Genomic DNA, 16,319 nt, shown 5'->3' on the forward strand with positions numbered 1-16,319 from the left:
CATTCCAGCCATCATTCCAGCAGGCAGAGGAAACAACCATCTTACACAACACTCCAACCTGCCTTATGAGCCCATACTACCCAACGAACCTCTACCCATCTCAACATCCAGACCTTCTAGCCTAGCCATCAGAATCATACTCATACCGCGTAGACCACTTAAACTCTCTCTATCTCCATACATCTTACTCTGCTAACTCATCAAATACAGCAGGCAGACTCTGACAACTATCCATCCAGCAAGCAAGCATTCCATCCATCCCTACTATCCCTAGCACCCATACCAACCATCAAAATCAGACCGCTAAGATGAACTCACCCTATCCCCATCGAACTCTATCTCCATCTAGTAGATCTATCCCACTGAACCCCTTTTCTCTATATACAGCTAGACCAATTCTCTCTAAACCTAGATACCATCTAATAACATCACTACCATGAACCAAGCTTGGCAGATGAGATGGCTTGGCAGGTTAGAGGGCTTGTAGGTAGGAGCGTAATGACATATATAATGAATGAATCGATCACATAATGACATATATAACCTATCTCATTCATGACTGGAATCACTGGAATCACTGGTTGAAATGAACCAATTAGTTCAAGATCTCGATTGCATAATGACATATATAATATATGCTTTGAATCTCCCTTATTCATCAGAGTGGAATGGACAAGATATTGATATTGATGGATTCCCCCACCTCTAGACTACCGGACTATTTGTAGGGTGGAGAAATGCGGGTCACTATTGGGAGGTTCAACCCTAAGCTTACTTCTCATAATTCATAGAGAATCTCATGGATTTTCTCTTCCGTTCAGTTGCTACAAGAGCATCTCTTTCTTGATAATGGCGAACAACACCCGAAACACACTTATGGCTGCCTGTCACAAAACAAACTGTAACAAAAAACCACTGTACCTTTTTCTGGTTGTGTCGATGTGCATGTACATCTCTCCCCAGGGAATGATCAATATGATTCTCGGGTTCTATTTGGGAGTGGAAAGCGTCCTAGTCGCCGAAACAAAGGATCCGCCGTTTAGTATCCAGAATTTCCCTGTGCTTATGACCTATCTAATTGGGATAAAGAATCTGGTATACACCTACAACGATATCAAAATTATGTTGCTAAAAGAGTTCCATCCACATATCGTGGGCCAAGTGCAATTCATGAAAGTGAAAGGTTGGGGGAAGGTTTTCTCCATGTTCCCCGACCTTGATGTCTATAGCGACGTGGATATTCACATATGGGGGATGTCTCTCGAGGAGTACGAAGCCTGCCGGTATGCGACAACCAAAAAAGTCGGATTTCACTTAGCCAAAATGATCGTTAGCAAGGCATCGAAAAGGAAAGACAAAACTTTGCCCTCAGCAAGGGCTCATGAACCCCCAAGTTACGCAGGATTCATCAAAGCCCCTAGGGCTAGGCAAAATACGGAGGCATCTAGTATGCTAGAAGAGTGCGATTATTTATTTAGGGGATGGCAAGTTATCTGAGCCGAACCTGAGCCGAATGAGCAGGATTCATCAATATGTTCAGGCATTAGGAGCGCCTTCTCCCTATTCCACGGAAGAGATTAGGCCGGAAAGGTTCGATGTGCTAAAGTGGCTCGTATACAACCTCCAACTTATGTGCACCCTTCAGGACGAACAACTCCTCTTATTAGGCCAGGTTAAAGGAGAAAACCCTGGATTCATACGACTCCTCAAAAAGGCGCTAAAGGTTTGCTTCGTTCCTCGCTGCCTAAACAACTGGGAGGGGGTTGATAATTCAAGGGAGGTGAAAATTCTTGACGGAATCGGTGACTCCACGTACTCAGACCGGGCAGAGGAGGAGAGCTCGTGCAGGACCAACTTGATCCGCCTCTTGGATGGACAGCTTGGGCTTTATGAATGGGGATCAAGAGGAGAAGACACGTTCCGAAATGAGATCAACACACCTGTCATCTTGGTGCCAACTCTAGCCAAAATACCTGCCACCCTACTGTCAAAAGAGTTATACTCCCAAATACGTGTGGTGGAGTGGAAATCCCCTCCTTTTTTCGATGTTATGCCCATGGGCAGAATGGCCACCACACTACTAGACGCTGCAGAAAGTTGTGAGCTGAGATATGGGCCTATTGACATTGACACTGAGTTCTCCACTTTCTGTCATATTTCAGATTGCATGAGAAGGGAGCCAAGTGGTTGATAATGAAAATGAAATGGTAATGATTTGGAAGGCTATCCTTCCCGCAATGGTAATGAATTGGAAGGGTAGCCTTCCTACAGATGTAGAGGGCAACCTTGAACTGCGTTACCAAAGGGGATGATCTGCATTGGCTGCATGCGCTCTAGCGTTCTTCCTAGTTCGAATTTGGGCATCCTCCGCCTTCCTTTACCTTGGCTATGTGAGGAAATGACATAGCCGCCCCAAGGTACATGTCTGTTCCTATCTCTATTCTAGATAGGGCTTCTCATCGAGCTATCAATTAGGAGGGAATGAGTCAGAGCAAGGTGTATTCTCACTGAAGGGAGTTCTTTGATGATAGTGACTTGTGTGAAAGCAAGTAGTCGAAACTTCAACAAGGAGGGAAAGTACCATGCTACCATGTTGTATCTAGCAACCAAGCTGTATCTTGCTACTTACACAGAGGAGGCTTATCAACCTTCTTAGCCTTCTTATCCCTTCAGTGCTGCTCCCTTCAGAGCTTCTTATCCGACTTCAACTTCTTACCCTCTGTAGGGTGCTTGAACTTAGTAGGTTCTAATCTTGGGGATTCAGTAATAGGGAGCCTCACTGGTACCTAAGGAATCACAGACTCCGATTGAAGAGATTCACAGAGTTTAGCAAGTTGTTTATCTTTCTTGTCCAACTGCTCTTGAAGACTAGCAATACTATGAGCAGATTCTTTCTTGTCTAACTACTCCTAAAGACTAGCAATCTGCTCCTGAAGAATTTGATTTTCAAATCTGAGAATAGTGCTTTCTTGACCACCGAAGTCTATTACCTCCTTAGGTTTTGTGTCTACCAATACATTGTTCTTATCATAGACTGGCTACCTTTTGGTACTCATTTTGATTCCAAGGTTGACTTGGATCTCCTTTTTCATTATGTTGAATGTCTGCCAACCTATTCGGAAGTGAGAGGCAATGGTGACCTACTGAGTTCTAGACATATCTGCTAATTGTGACTCAAAGCATCCAACATTGACTATGTTTTTGGCAGGACCTTTATGCTTAATTATATCACCAGCATCTGGAGTTAATAAGCTATAACTCTTAGGAGCTAAGAAGATACATTTCTTGACAAAGTACTCCATCTTGACCTTACCTAATTCAATGGAAGAGATTTCCTCTTCTTGAAGAGGACTTCCTAGAATCGTTGAGTCAGTATCAATGTAGTAACAATCAGGTCATGAAATGTATTTATACATATGAATACAAGAACATGCTGTAATAGCTACATCCAATTGAACAACCAATATCTTAGGAGGATTCCAGTCTGAGTTGGATACATCTGTTGTATTGCTCACGTAACTGACAATATAGTAATGATCGCTAAGCTTGTCACTAAATATCAAATTGTCCCTCTTCATCAAATCATCATATCTTACCCTACTGCAGTCCTCTGTGACAGTACTTTGTGGATTGATACCAAATCTATCGTACAACGAGTTCATTAGTATCTTGTAGACATACGCCATTGCATCATCACCAGCTTTCTTAGCTTCTTATCTTCTCCCAAAGAGGGATGACATACAACTGTCAAAAGGACTAGGCATCTTATCAAACAAGTATCCCCTTAGGGGGGTGAATCCTGTAACCCAAGTCCTGCGCAAATTTCAACTCTTCCCTATAATACACACCTACAAATTTCCTCGTAGGAAAAAGTAAAGTGTTATTATGATCCCTAAAGTCTCTGAAACATAACACCAGTTTCTTTCCCCGATACACAGCTAACTCGTAAAGCCTAAGGTTCCTCAAAAGTGGTTTGATGGTGTACTTATCACCACGAGAAGCATAATATTTCATTAACAGAATACCATCGAATCGTGAGAAGTTATGGAAGTAAATAGTGCAAATATTATGCTGATCAACAACCAGAGCTAAATTCTCTAGAAATTCTGACAACATTTGAGAACTCCTATCTTTCAGAGTTCTATATCGGACCTCAAGTAGCTTAACTGAGCAAAGCACAACCGAGCAACTGAGCCCAGGAGCCAAGCGAAGTAACCCATCCAAGTAGCCCAATCGAGTAGCAAAGCAAAGTATCCAAGCCTATAAGCTCAACCGAGCCTGGGAGCCAAGCTGAGCAGCACCTAAGCCTAGAATATAAGCCAAGAAGCCCTGCCCAGCAGCTCAACCGAGTAGCCCCGCCCATCTAATGAATGCATCTCACCTAACATAAGGAGACGTGATGAAAAGGAAAAATGGATAACTGGAAGTTTTTGAACTAATTGTGTCCATCGTGTCTCATTGGGTGTAAACATGCACTCTCCATATTGTATCGTGGATATGGGGAACTGGGAAATTCAAGCACTGTGGGGGGCATTGAACTGCATCAAGTGTAACTGGGCTTGGTGGAAATGGCTTGAGATTCACATCCTTAGTAGGTGGGATGACTTTTGTAGTTCGAAAGGGATAGGAGGGAGAAGATTTCAGGAAGGAGAGATATATAGACGGATAGGTATCAATCGAGAGGGCAGGCCACAAGGTCAATATAAGTTGAAGGCGGTCAGGTTGCAAGGTCAAAAGTAAGTAAAGTGGTATCAGGCATACAACAATTGAAGGAAGGTCCCCAGGTCTTGGTGGCTTGTAAGTAAGTTCGAAAGGTCGAATTCATCAAGATAAAGTGAAATCGTGATCAACGGAATGAGAGCAATAATAATCATAATGTAGGTAGGCGAGCAAGCAAGCCAGGTCGGTGAGAAGCAAGCTAACAGCCAGCAAGCAAGCGATCACGTAATGCCAGCCAGGTCGTCTATCTCGTCATACCCGTAAGGAATAGGAAGGCCGAAAAAGCGAGAAGAGAAAGAAGAAGAAAGGCAGGTTGTTCTATTATATGACTTTGATTTATGAACACAAGGATGCGCAAGAAGGCTCGACCATAAGGAAGAGGACTTTACCTCCTAAGTTCTAGGTCTAGTAGCAGAGCCAACAACATCACCACAGCTAGCTAGGCCAGTAGCCAGTGAGTCACTAGCCAGCCAAGCCAGACACCAGGCATACAAAGCCAATAAGCCAGCTATATAACTAAGCCATACAGACAAAGCTAGTAATACAATCATAAAGCCAAGCTATAGTATGCCTCCCAGCTATATTACTACGCCTCAAAGAATAAGTTCCGACAACACCAACCAGTTCGAACACAACCATTAGTAGCATCAGAAGCAAGGATAGAGGCAATAGTCAAGGTGGAAGCATCTGTTGAAGAACCAGCACCAATGGCAGTTTTTGAGTTTGATCTAGCAAATGATCCAGTAGTAGATCCAGAAGCAGCAGAGCCAGTAGCAGAGATAGAGATAGTGTGAAAATCAGCTTAAGTGAAAAATTTCAGTAGCACCATATAGTCGCAAAGCCTGTAACATTTCTTCCTGTCCCAAAAGCAAAGGCACCGATAGTCTATGCGAACCCATTGACTAAGCAGTTTATCCAGCAGTAGACCCACCAGCAGGAGTATATGTGGATTCAGTGGACCTAGTTGGGGCACGAAAACCTTATCGCTGAGCTCTGCTATTAATAGAAAAAGGGCCTCATCACCGAAGGAAGAAATGAAATTCTTCTGGGTCAGTGGGTCAAGGTGGTAAAGAACTTCACAACGCAGATGATTAACGGAGCAATTCCCTTCTAAAGAACTCCGTGACATAGATGTTTAACAATAAATTACCTTCTAAAGAACTCCTTAACATAGATGATTAACGGAGCAATTCCCTTCTAAAGAACTCCGAAATCTGCGAATATGTAGTTAGCTAATTTCACAGATAGAAAGTTCCTACAAAGCCTATTTATTGGAGTGCTAAATCCTATCTATAAACCTGGCCTATCTATCTAGCTTCCTATCTGATCTAACCCTTCCTACTTGGATGTCTTCCCTATCTCGTCTGACAAGATTTCTTCCCTATCTATGGGGCGGGAGGCATAGCAATCAGGACAATCAAAAGGCGGATCCTAACTTGAACTACTATCAACTGCAACTTGAACTACCCCTACCAAATAGTATAGCCAAGACCATTCTAACCGTCCCCCTACCACTAGTACTTCCATCTAGCCAACTATCCACTAATCTTTATAGCAAATACTCACACCTACGCTTACGCTGATCGCATTTTGACCTAGCTTCCTAATGAGTATGAGTATGGGTCAAGCTTATCCTTACTTCCCCTACCTCTCTAAGACAGGTAGAAGAGTATGTCTTACCTTCTGTCTGTCCTTGGAAGTAAGGACAGAACAACCAACCCTTTCTTATCCCGTCCTGCAGTGGAACAACCAACCATTCTTGTCCAGTAAAAACAACTAGTTAGGACAATTTATGGATAAGTCCCCAAGTACAGGGCTCATATAAACTCGCACTTTGTCCCCCTTTAGTGTAACGAGAAAAAGAGAGAGAGAGAGAGAAAAGAGATACCCCTCACCCCTCGAAGAGGGAGAAGGGACCTGGGCATGTCCCCAGAGCGAGTTTAATTTTTATGGTTTGATTTATTTATGGAGTCTCGGATGAGGTCAGGACTGCCAATGGTTAGGTTAATGAGCTTTCCCCTAGTGGCCCACCTGAAAAGTGGATCCATCCTTAGCTATGCAAGTCAGCTTCCATCTTCCCTAATCGCCCATCTAAAATTTAAGATCGACAGTCCACTTTGTGGATTGGGATCCACATGCTAGCCCCTCTGACCCACTGGCCTCTAGTATGGGATGGTGGTAATCATGGACCGAGGTAAGCCAGTTCTGGGTCCCTAACATCTTAGTCAGAATGAGCGGGTCTGATTTTAGGTTGGGAGCACTCATACTGTAGGCATTGAGCTGGGTTGATGAGCAGTCCCCTCGAATCCACGATCATGTCGTTATCTCAAAGTAGAGAGCAAGTCCACTTCCATCAGCCCTAACCTTCCTGAAATGGGCTTTAGCAATGTTCCAGAGCCTCTTAATTAGGTCAGTCGATAGATTTCTCATCTGGCCTCTCGATCGACGACAAGTCAGTAGTCATTTTTGGTTGGAGACAACCCATTTAAGGGCTGGGTTCCAGTCTCATCCCCAGATGGCCACTTCATAGTGTGGGACCTATCACTACCTGGAAAGACAAACCCTGGAGTCCCTAATCCCTCCTGAAATGGCCTCTAGGGACAAGACTGGAACCCAACCCACGAATGGGGTGTCTCCAACCAAAAATGACTACTGACTCGTCATCGATCGAGAGGCCAGATGAGAAATCTATCGACTGACCTAATTAAGAGGCTCTGGAACATCACTCAAGCCCATTTCAGGAAGGTTAGGGCTGATGGAAGTGGAATTGCTCTTGGTGCACGATTACCACCAACCCATATGAGAGGCCAGTGGGTCAGAGGGGCCAGCGCGTGGATCCAAATCCACAAAGTGGACTGTCGATATTAAATTTAAGACGGGCGGTTAGGGAAGATGGAAGCTGACTTGCGTAGCTAAGGATGGATCCACTTTTCAGGTGGGCCACTAGGGGAAAGCTCATCAACCCAGCCACTCGATGTCCCAACCTCATCCGAGACTCCATAAATGAATCAAACCATAAAAATTAAACTCACTCTGGGGAGATGCCCAGGTCCCTTCTCCCTCTTTGAGGGGTGGGGGGTATCTCTTTTCTCTCTCTCTTTTTTTTTTTTCTCGTTACCCTAAAGGGGGAAAAAATTCATTGATTGCATTATAGTAGACTTGGCTTTCAGTTCTGTAATAAATTGTATAGCCACTTGTCTGTAGCATATGATCCTTGAATTGTGAATCAATGTAAGTAAGCATCGTCATTCCTTCAATCTAGCCCAGGTAGGAACATTCCATTGTTCCACGGTATAGGTCAGCGGACGTAGGTCCATTCAAATGTTCCATAGCATTCATCCTTGTTCGTCCATCCCAACCCATGATCCTAGCCCAATGATGATGATCGGCTGAAAATGACCACTGACAGTTGGCTATAATAACTCGGCAATGACTGGTTGGCTCTGAGTGGCAATGAGGCTATCGGCTGGGTGGAAATGAGACCGGCTGGAAATTACCTTCTGGCTATGCTTGAATCTTGGTTGACCCTCTGACAATGACCTTCTATCTATGATCGGCGAGGACTCCTGGAAAAAGGACTACCAACTACTGGCAACAAGCAACAAGCAACCAGCTCTTGTCTATTGTCTATTGTCTATTGTTTGTGAGTATGGTGCATGACTATGTGCTTGAGTTGTTCGATCCCTAGCGTAAGTAAGCAAGAGACCTACCATCGGCAAGGCAGTAGGTAGGATCAGCAGGCAGGTGTAAGCAATAAGTTGTCAAGGTTGATAGAAGCCTGTCATAAATATAGCAAACAGAGAGGTTCCCACTGAACCTAAAGGAAATCGACATTATCCTACCTGTTATAGGGAAAGTTCATGAAATGACATATTTAAGTAATAAAAAGATGACTTTGAGTACCGCGATGAGCTGTGTTTCCTCGGCCCCTCTAAAAAGGAGGTTTTGCTAAATGAAAACAACAAATGAAAATATTTTCTAGAATCTATTCCACTGCATGATACTAAAAGTTCTACTACAAGCCTTAGTCTATCAAGACATGACATGAATCCTTGATATTCAGTACCCCCTTTTGGTAGTCTCGACCTACTAGAGGAATCCGAGTAGGAGCGAGGAGGATAGATTGTCTCTGGCTGCTATCTTGCTTCTATATTGTCTTACTCTATGGGGCTAGGAAAGACTCTAGAAAGGAAAGCCCCTGCGACCTACCTAAAAGGAACCATTGCAAGATAAGCTGGACATCGAACGGTAACATAGTGAGGACCTTGATGGATGGTTGAACCCTTGGACTTGCTAGAACCAATCAACCCAGTTTACCAAGTCCTATAGTGGCACCAACAGTAGCAGATAGATATCGAGATGCGGTGTAAGTCATAGATCCTCCTGATCGAAATCGAAAAGTAGGGGAAGCATAGGCAACATCTTAGCCAATAACATCAGCAGCTAACCCAGATGCTAATCCTCCAAAGGCGTAGGCAAAGGTAGCAAAAGTTGAACCATAATCCGTTGATCCAAAACCAAAGTAAAAGCCCATAAGTCGGAGCTAAAGGTCACGAGCCTTAATAGGCTGTTGGAGTAAGAACTCCTTATTGATTATGTATGAACGCTGGAAGGATTGGGAATACATATTAGGGTAGCAACCTGTTTCTAGCATTAAGAACGCATAGATCTATCAGGAATGAAGGGAAGGAACTTTTACTATTAGGTACCGATAGGGCTGAGGTCACTACTGAATAACACATACAGATTTCCATATAGCCATACAAACATTGCTAAAGAGAATGAGGATGTGCAAGCACGCTCGACCACCGGGAGAGGTTCAGGTGTGGTCTAAAGTACTAGAAGGGCTTGTCTGGGTAATCATAATCCTCCACAATCCGATTAAGACAGTCATTTTTACCCGCTTTCTCAGTAGGGACAGCAGGGAGTCAGCTGGAGATTCTCGAGCTAAAGGGCCTTTTGTAAACACCTGAACATCTTTCCTATTGCTACGGTCACCATAGAATAGATGTGGAATGTCTACCGAGACATTCACAGAAAGCGACTATTTATATCCTTGGCCTTGGCTTTGCTCGAATAAAGACTCTGGATATGGTTATTGGCTCGAGGTTCTTATCTCCTTGGCTCGAAGTGATGTCCCACTGCCTTATAATTGACTTTTTTCATGGGCCTTCCCCACCCAAGGATTCTGATCGGTTCCTCTACGATTTGCCTGGAACATTTGTTTTTCTATTTCTTTCTTATATTCTGCATGATACAATACGATCTCGCAGGTAAACACGAATTTATTTATTCTACAATGCACAATTACACGATATGATTGATTATGAAATGATTCTTCATGAACCACTCAATAAGTTACCCTCTTATATACCACATAATTACGTATATAATAGTAGGGACAGGGAAGGAAAGTAAACCTAGGGTGGCCAGAAAGGTCCTTAAATACCCCAGGAAAGTCGCCTGAATAATAATTTATTTGAGTCACCTTTTTCAAACTATTTGATCCTAATGTGGTGATCATGCCACACCTTCTACCGCGACTTCTCAACTTCTTGGTGATGCCTCGCCAGGAATCTATGCTCCTCTAATGCCATTAACTCATCCAGACGGTTCTGTATCGACTCTTCTTCGTGCATCCTTGTAGCTTGCACCTCTAATAAGCTGGGTATCAGGAATTCCGCGGGGGCCATCGGTTCCCTTCCGTATACCAAGTGAAAGGGGTTGAATCTGGATAAGCTGCTATGACTAGCTTTGGTACTGGGTCAAGTACTACTACCTTTGCTTCTGGTGCATCTGACTATCAATCTGGAACACTTGGTTCTTCATCTCGATCACAAGCATCTGACTCTCGAGCTACAGGTGCTTCTACAGTTGGTGCTTAAACTACTGCTTAACCAATGACTTCATCAACTGGATCAATTGACTCAAGGTAAAGGTTCAAATCTGGATCAACCGGATCAACGGCTGCTACTGGAGCATCTACTGGATTTACTTATGATGGTGCTATAAATAGCTCTACTACTGGATATTCTATACGTAATAATGGTGGTGCTAAGCCTGGTACAGGTGCTACTGATAGACTAGTTCAACTGGTTAACCTGAACCTAGAACTAGAAGGTAAGTACCTAGCTCTGCAAGGTAAGCTACGTGCTATGGATCTAGAACAACTAGCTCTGTTACTGGTGCTTCTATAGTTTTTTCCTTCGTGTATGGATATGATATTGTCTATGCCTTAGCTACCTCTGCTACTAATGCTTCCTTTCATGTTGTTGATGGATGTTGGGATGGCTTGGCTTAGGACCTTAGGAATTTGGTGGGCTATCTCTAGTATTAGCTGGCGGCTTGCTGCGTCTTTCTCTTGAACATCAAAATCTCACTCTAGAAAACCAAGCTCCCTATCCCGAGCATCACAATCATGCTCAAAGGGTAATATTATCTGCAATCATCAAAAAATATCCCTCTGCTTTTTGTCAAGCCATCTTGCGATCCCTCCCCACTGGACTTACTCTCCCAGTACAAGAATTACCCTTGCTATGGGCTAGACCTTGACACCTTGGGTCTTAGTGGACTTTCCCCGACTATCCCCACTACAATATCCCAGGAAAGAGAGGTCTGATTTTCTTTGGATAGTAAAGCGAATCCAGTTGTAGGATGTGGAGCCGACCGCGCTTGGTTAGTGAGCCCTTTGAGCAAAGCTAAACTCCATATGTCACTACTTTATATAGAAAATGGAAGGGAAAAAGACCAACTGGCTGACCTTAGCTAGATGGAAATCCCTTCAAAGGACCCTTTCAAGATCCCTAGTGTTAGTGTCTTGACCTATGCTTGGGTCTTCGCCAAATAGGATTTCTTTCCAACTAATGCTATTTTCTACTTGCATTTTCCATGTTCAACTAGGAAGCGTTGAAAGGCTGCGAGCTCCTTCAGCTAGGAAGGGGACTGATCTCGACATCATTCAAGCCATGGAGGGCAAGGAAAGAAATTGATCACATGGAATTTAATGACAAGGCATTCATTACTTGGTACAACAAAATTGTGGAGGTCACCAAATCTCAATTTCTATTTCGCACCAAGATCATCAATCACTATCAAAAGTGGTTCTAGTTTTAAGAAACGGGGGACAACAACTACGTGAAGCCAATCATGGAAGGCATAGATAGGATTGAAGTAAATCCCCTTTCATCCTCATTGTGACAGCTATTAGAGAATAAGTAGAAAGCTGGACAGGAGTAACAACTAGCACCATGGAACAAGGGATTTTTTTCCTGTTTCCCAAGAAGAAGTTGCATCAAACAGATGAGGAATTCAAATGAGTTCCTATGTTATACCATGATTCGCTAGCCCTATAGCGAGCACCAGTGTGGCCAAAGAAAAGGATAGAAGTGGAACTAAGACCAACATCGAGTTTAGTCGCGGAGAAGGACTAGTCCTTTCTGCTCTACAACAACTTGAAACATGAAACCTCCATGCCCTGGCCAATGCTGCGCTCCATTCAATGATGCTCTGGGAGTAGAGTCCACACAGTTATCAATGCCATATAGAGGTGCTTTCATCCTCCACTCACCTTGTCAAACTTTCTATATAATAGGTTGCCCAAGGTAGAGGGGAACCAGGGCGGAGGCACAGACAAGGTGAGGCCTCACCTCAGAAAGAGCTTGTTATGCAACCGTGAAATAATAGAAACCCCAAGGGAGCCCTTGAATCATGGCCATTCCCTTGAGGGTTTCCCTTACATAAACCAAGGATGATCTCTCGTATATGGAATGCAATGGAATGAACGTGAGCTGGTTCGTGCAGTCAGATTCTCCATCTGGCACAGAATTAGGACCTATGGCCAGAGTTCCATTTATTGGGAGGCACGCAACTCACTAACTCTAGTAGGTCTGGCCTACTAACTCCAGGTGACTAGGCAGTGAGAGCTGGTCTAATGATAGTTGGATAACGAGACCCAATTGACTGAATGGGTGGAGGTGAACCAAGTCCATTGTGTATTCCTTGGCAATAAAGAAAGGTCGGGACTGGATGTACACTTTCCCCTGCTGCACCACAGCTCTCCCGTACCTTTCTGAATTGGGGAGAAATCTGCCCCTCCCGTGGACAATGGTGTCCCGCTTTGAAGCGCAATGTTGGACCAAATTCATCCTTGTCAAATGATCTTGGTGCTGGCTAGTGTAGTTGGTCATGCGTGGACAAAGGGCCCTATCCTGCGCTCCCCTCCCTAAAGTCATGGTCGAGGGAAATCAATATGGTAATTCAAGCGCCTTCTGACCCATCCCATTAGTCGGTGTTGTGAAACCAATCACAATTAATCTGGGTTGGTTGCCTTAAATAATAAGGGCATGCTCCCCCATTCAAAAAAGTGTTGAGCGCTCCAACCAGTGGCATAGGGGTGTTTAGTCCCTTTTTAAAGGTGTGGTGTACTATTATTTGCACCCTAATGACATAAGCGCTCATTATTGCAGCTGCATTGAGTGAGCCGCATACGAGTATAACCAATTTCATTCCTGAGATGGCGTCAAACCCAAGAACACCATGACTTGTTGGAACCATTATGAACCATTAATTTTCGGACCTCGCTAGCATACCATCTCTGAACGTATGAGGTTAGGGAGCAAGACAACCTTACCTCATTGGTTATGGCTACCACCTGTGTCCTCCCAAGTGGGCCTGAGGGGGCTACCAGGTTTTCTCTCCCAGCCCAACAAGGTTAGGGAAGTCAGGTTCAGGCTTCATCAACTCACCTGGACCTAACATTAATAGACATGACTCCCATTTCTTGCTGGGGTGTCCCTGCTAGCATCACATCAATTTTTGGACCTCGCTAGGATACCATCTCTGAACGTATGAGGTTAGGGAGCCAAGGGACTGCCTATCCTCAACACGGTCATTACCACCCATCCTGGTGATACAAGGAGTGGGCCTGAGGGGGCAGACATGACTCACAACCCATTGTTGGGGTGTCCCTACTAGCGTCACATATCTTAACGGATGATGTTAGGGAGCCATGGGACTGCCTTGCCTCATCGGTTATTGTTACCACCTCGTTAGTGGGCCTGAGGGGGCAGACATGACTCATAGCCCATTGCTAGGGTGTCCATCATTTTAGGTTAGGGAGCAAGGCTGCCTTGCTGAGCTATTATGGTTACCACCCGTATATCACTGAGTGGGCCAGAGGGGGCAACCAGGTTTTCTCTCCCAGCCTCCTCCTTGTGGGAGGGGGGTGTCCCAGAATCCAAAAATATTTATATCTAAAGAGTGCGATATAGGCCATGGAAGGGATCTATGGTTACCACCCGTGTCCTCCCGAGTGGGCCTGAGGGGGCTACCAAGTTTTCTCTCCCAGCCCAACAAGGTTAGGGAAGTCAGGTTCAGGCTTCTTCAACTCGTCTGGACCTAAGATTAACAGACATGACTCCCATTGCTTGTTGGGGTGTCCTGTCTAGTGTCACATCAATTTTCGGGCCTCGCTAGGATACAATCTCTAAACATATGAGGTTAGGGAGCCAGGGGACTGCCTTGCCTCAACACGGTCGTTACCCCTTGTCTTGGTGATACAACGAGTGGGCCTGAGTGGGTAGAAATGACTCGAAACCCATTGCTGGGGTGTCCCTGCTAGCGTCACATATCTTAACGGATGATGTTAGGGAGCCAGGGGACTGCCTTGCCTCATTGGTTATGGTTACCACCTCGTTAGTGTGCCTGAGGAAGCAGACATGACTTGCAACCCATTGCTACGGTGTCCATCATTTTAGGTTAGGGAGCAAGGCTGCCTTGCTAAGCTATTATGGTTACCACTCGTATATCACCGAGTGGGCCTTCAGGGGCAACCTGGTTTTCTCTCCCAGCACATTGCTGGGGTGTCCTAGATTTTTTGGGTGAGGTTAGGGAGCAAGGTTTCCTTGCCTCTTTTCCTGGGTTACCACCCGTCCTCCTAAAAACGAGTGGGCTAGAGGGGGCAACCAGGTTTTCTCTCCCAGCCTCCTCCTTGTGGGACCTGGGCATCTCCCCAGGGTGAGTTTAATTTTTATGTTTTGATTTATTTATGGAGTCTCAGATGAGGTCGGGACTGCCAGTGGCTGGGTTGATCAGCTTTTCCCTAGTGGCCCACCTGAAAAATTGATCCATCCTTAGCTAGGCAAGTCAGCTTCCATCTTCCCTAACCACCCATCTTAAATTTAAGATCGACAGTTCACTTTGTGGATTAGGATCCACGCACTGGCCCCTCTGACCCACTGGCCTCTGGTATAGGTTGTTGTTAATTGTGGACTGAGGCAAGCAAGTTATGGGTCCCTAATATCTTAGTTAGAATGAGCGGGTCTGATTTTAGCTTGGGACCACTCATACTGTAGGCATTGAGCATAGTTAGATCCCATATATGGTGGGGTAGGATGGGGCCCCATTGAGGAGACCCCTCCTTGAGCCTTGAGTCTTGATTGGGGCCCTTTTCTTAGGATGAACCTTCGGTGCCTTGATGGGGCCCCAAAGTGCATCCTATAAATCGAGTGTGGGGTGATATGCCAAAGCCCGGGAAGGCTGATCAAAGGAACATCGGGACAGAGTGACATAGGAATCCACTTGGGGTTGAAATCATCTTCCTAGCCCCCGACAGCTATAGTCAAGGTGAGCTCAGAACAAACCATAACTACCTCAAGCTACCAACCCTATCAGGTAAAAATAAATGTGAGTTAGTAAGGTAATGTGTGGTCACCACCCCTAGCCTTACACATGGATGGCATGCTAGTGGGCTTAACAGAGTACTCCTATACCTGGATGGGTGAAAACCTAGCCCCTTCTTAACAAGAGTGGAATTATTTTGTCTCAAGCACAAATTTAGCTTCACATGAGTGGGAGTAGAACTCAACCATAAGCTTCATAAGTGGGAGTAGAACTCAACCACAAATTCAGCTTCACATGAGGGGAGTAGAACTCAACCAGCTTCATAGACTGCCTTGCCTCATCGGTTATGGTTACCACCTCGTTAGTTGGCCTGAGGGGGCAGACATGACTCGTAGCCCATTGCTAGGGTGTCCATCATTTTAGGTTAGGGAGCAAGGCTGCCTTGCTAAGCTATTATGGTTACCACCCATATATCACTGAGTGGGCTAGAGGGGGCAACCAGGTTTTCTCTCCCAGCCTCCTCCTTGTGGGAGGGGGGTGTCCCAGAACCCAAAAATCTTTATATCTAAAGAGTGCGATATAGGCCATGGAAGGGATCTATGGTTACCACCCATGTCCTCCCGAGTGGGCCTGAGGGGGCTACCAAGTTTTCTCTCCCAGCCCAACAAGGTTAGGGAAGTCAGGTTCAGGCTTCATCAACTCGTCTGGACCTAAGATTAACAGACATGACTCCCATTGCTTGCTGGGGTGTCCTGTCTAGCGTCACATCAATTTTCGGGCCTCACTAGGATACCATCTCTAAACGTATGAGGTTAGGGAGCCAGGGGACTGCCTTACCTCAACACGGTCGTTACCCCCTATCTTGGTGATACAACAAGTGGGCCTGAGTGGGTAGACATGACTTGAAACCCATTGCTAGGGTGTCCCTGCTAGCGTCACATATCTTAACTGATGATGTTAGGGAGCCAGGGGACTACCTT

This window comes from Pinus tabuliformis, chromosome 3_1, assembly GCF_031772625.1.
Source record: "Pinus tabuliformis cultivar Carrire ecotype Pingquan chromosome 3_1, CPIR1, whole genome shotgun sequence".
Lineage (NCBI taxonomy): Eukaryota > Viridiplantae > Streptophyta > Pinopsida > Pinales > Pinaceae > Pinus > Pinus tabuliformis.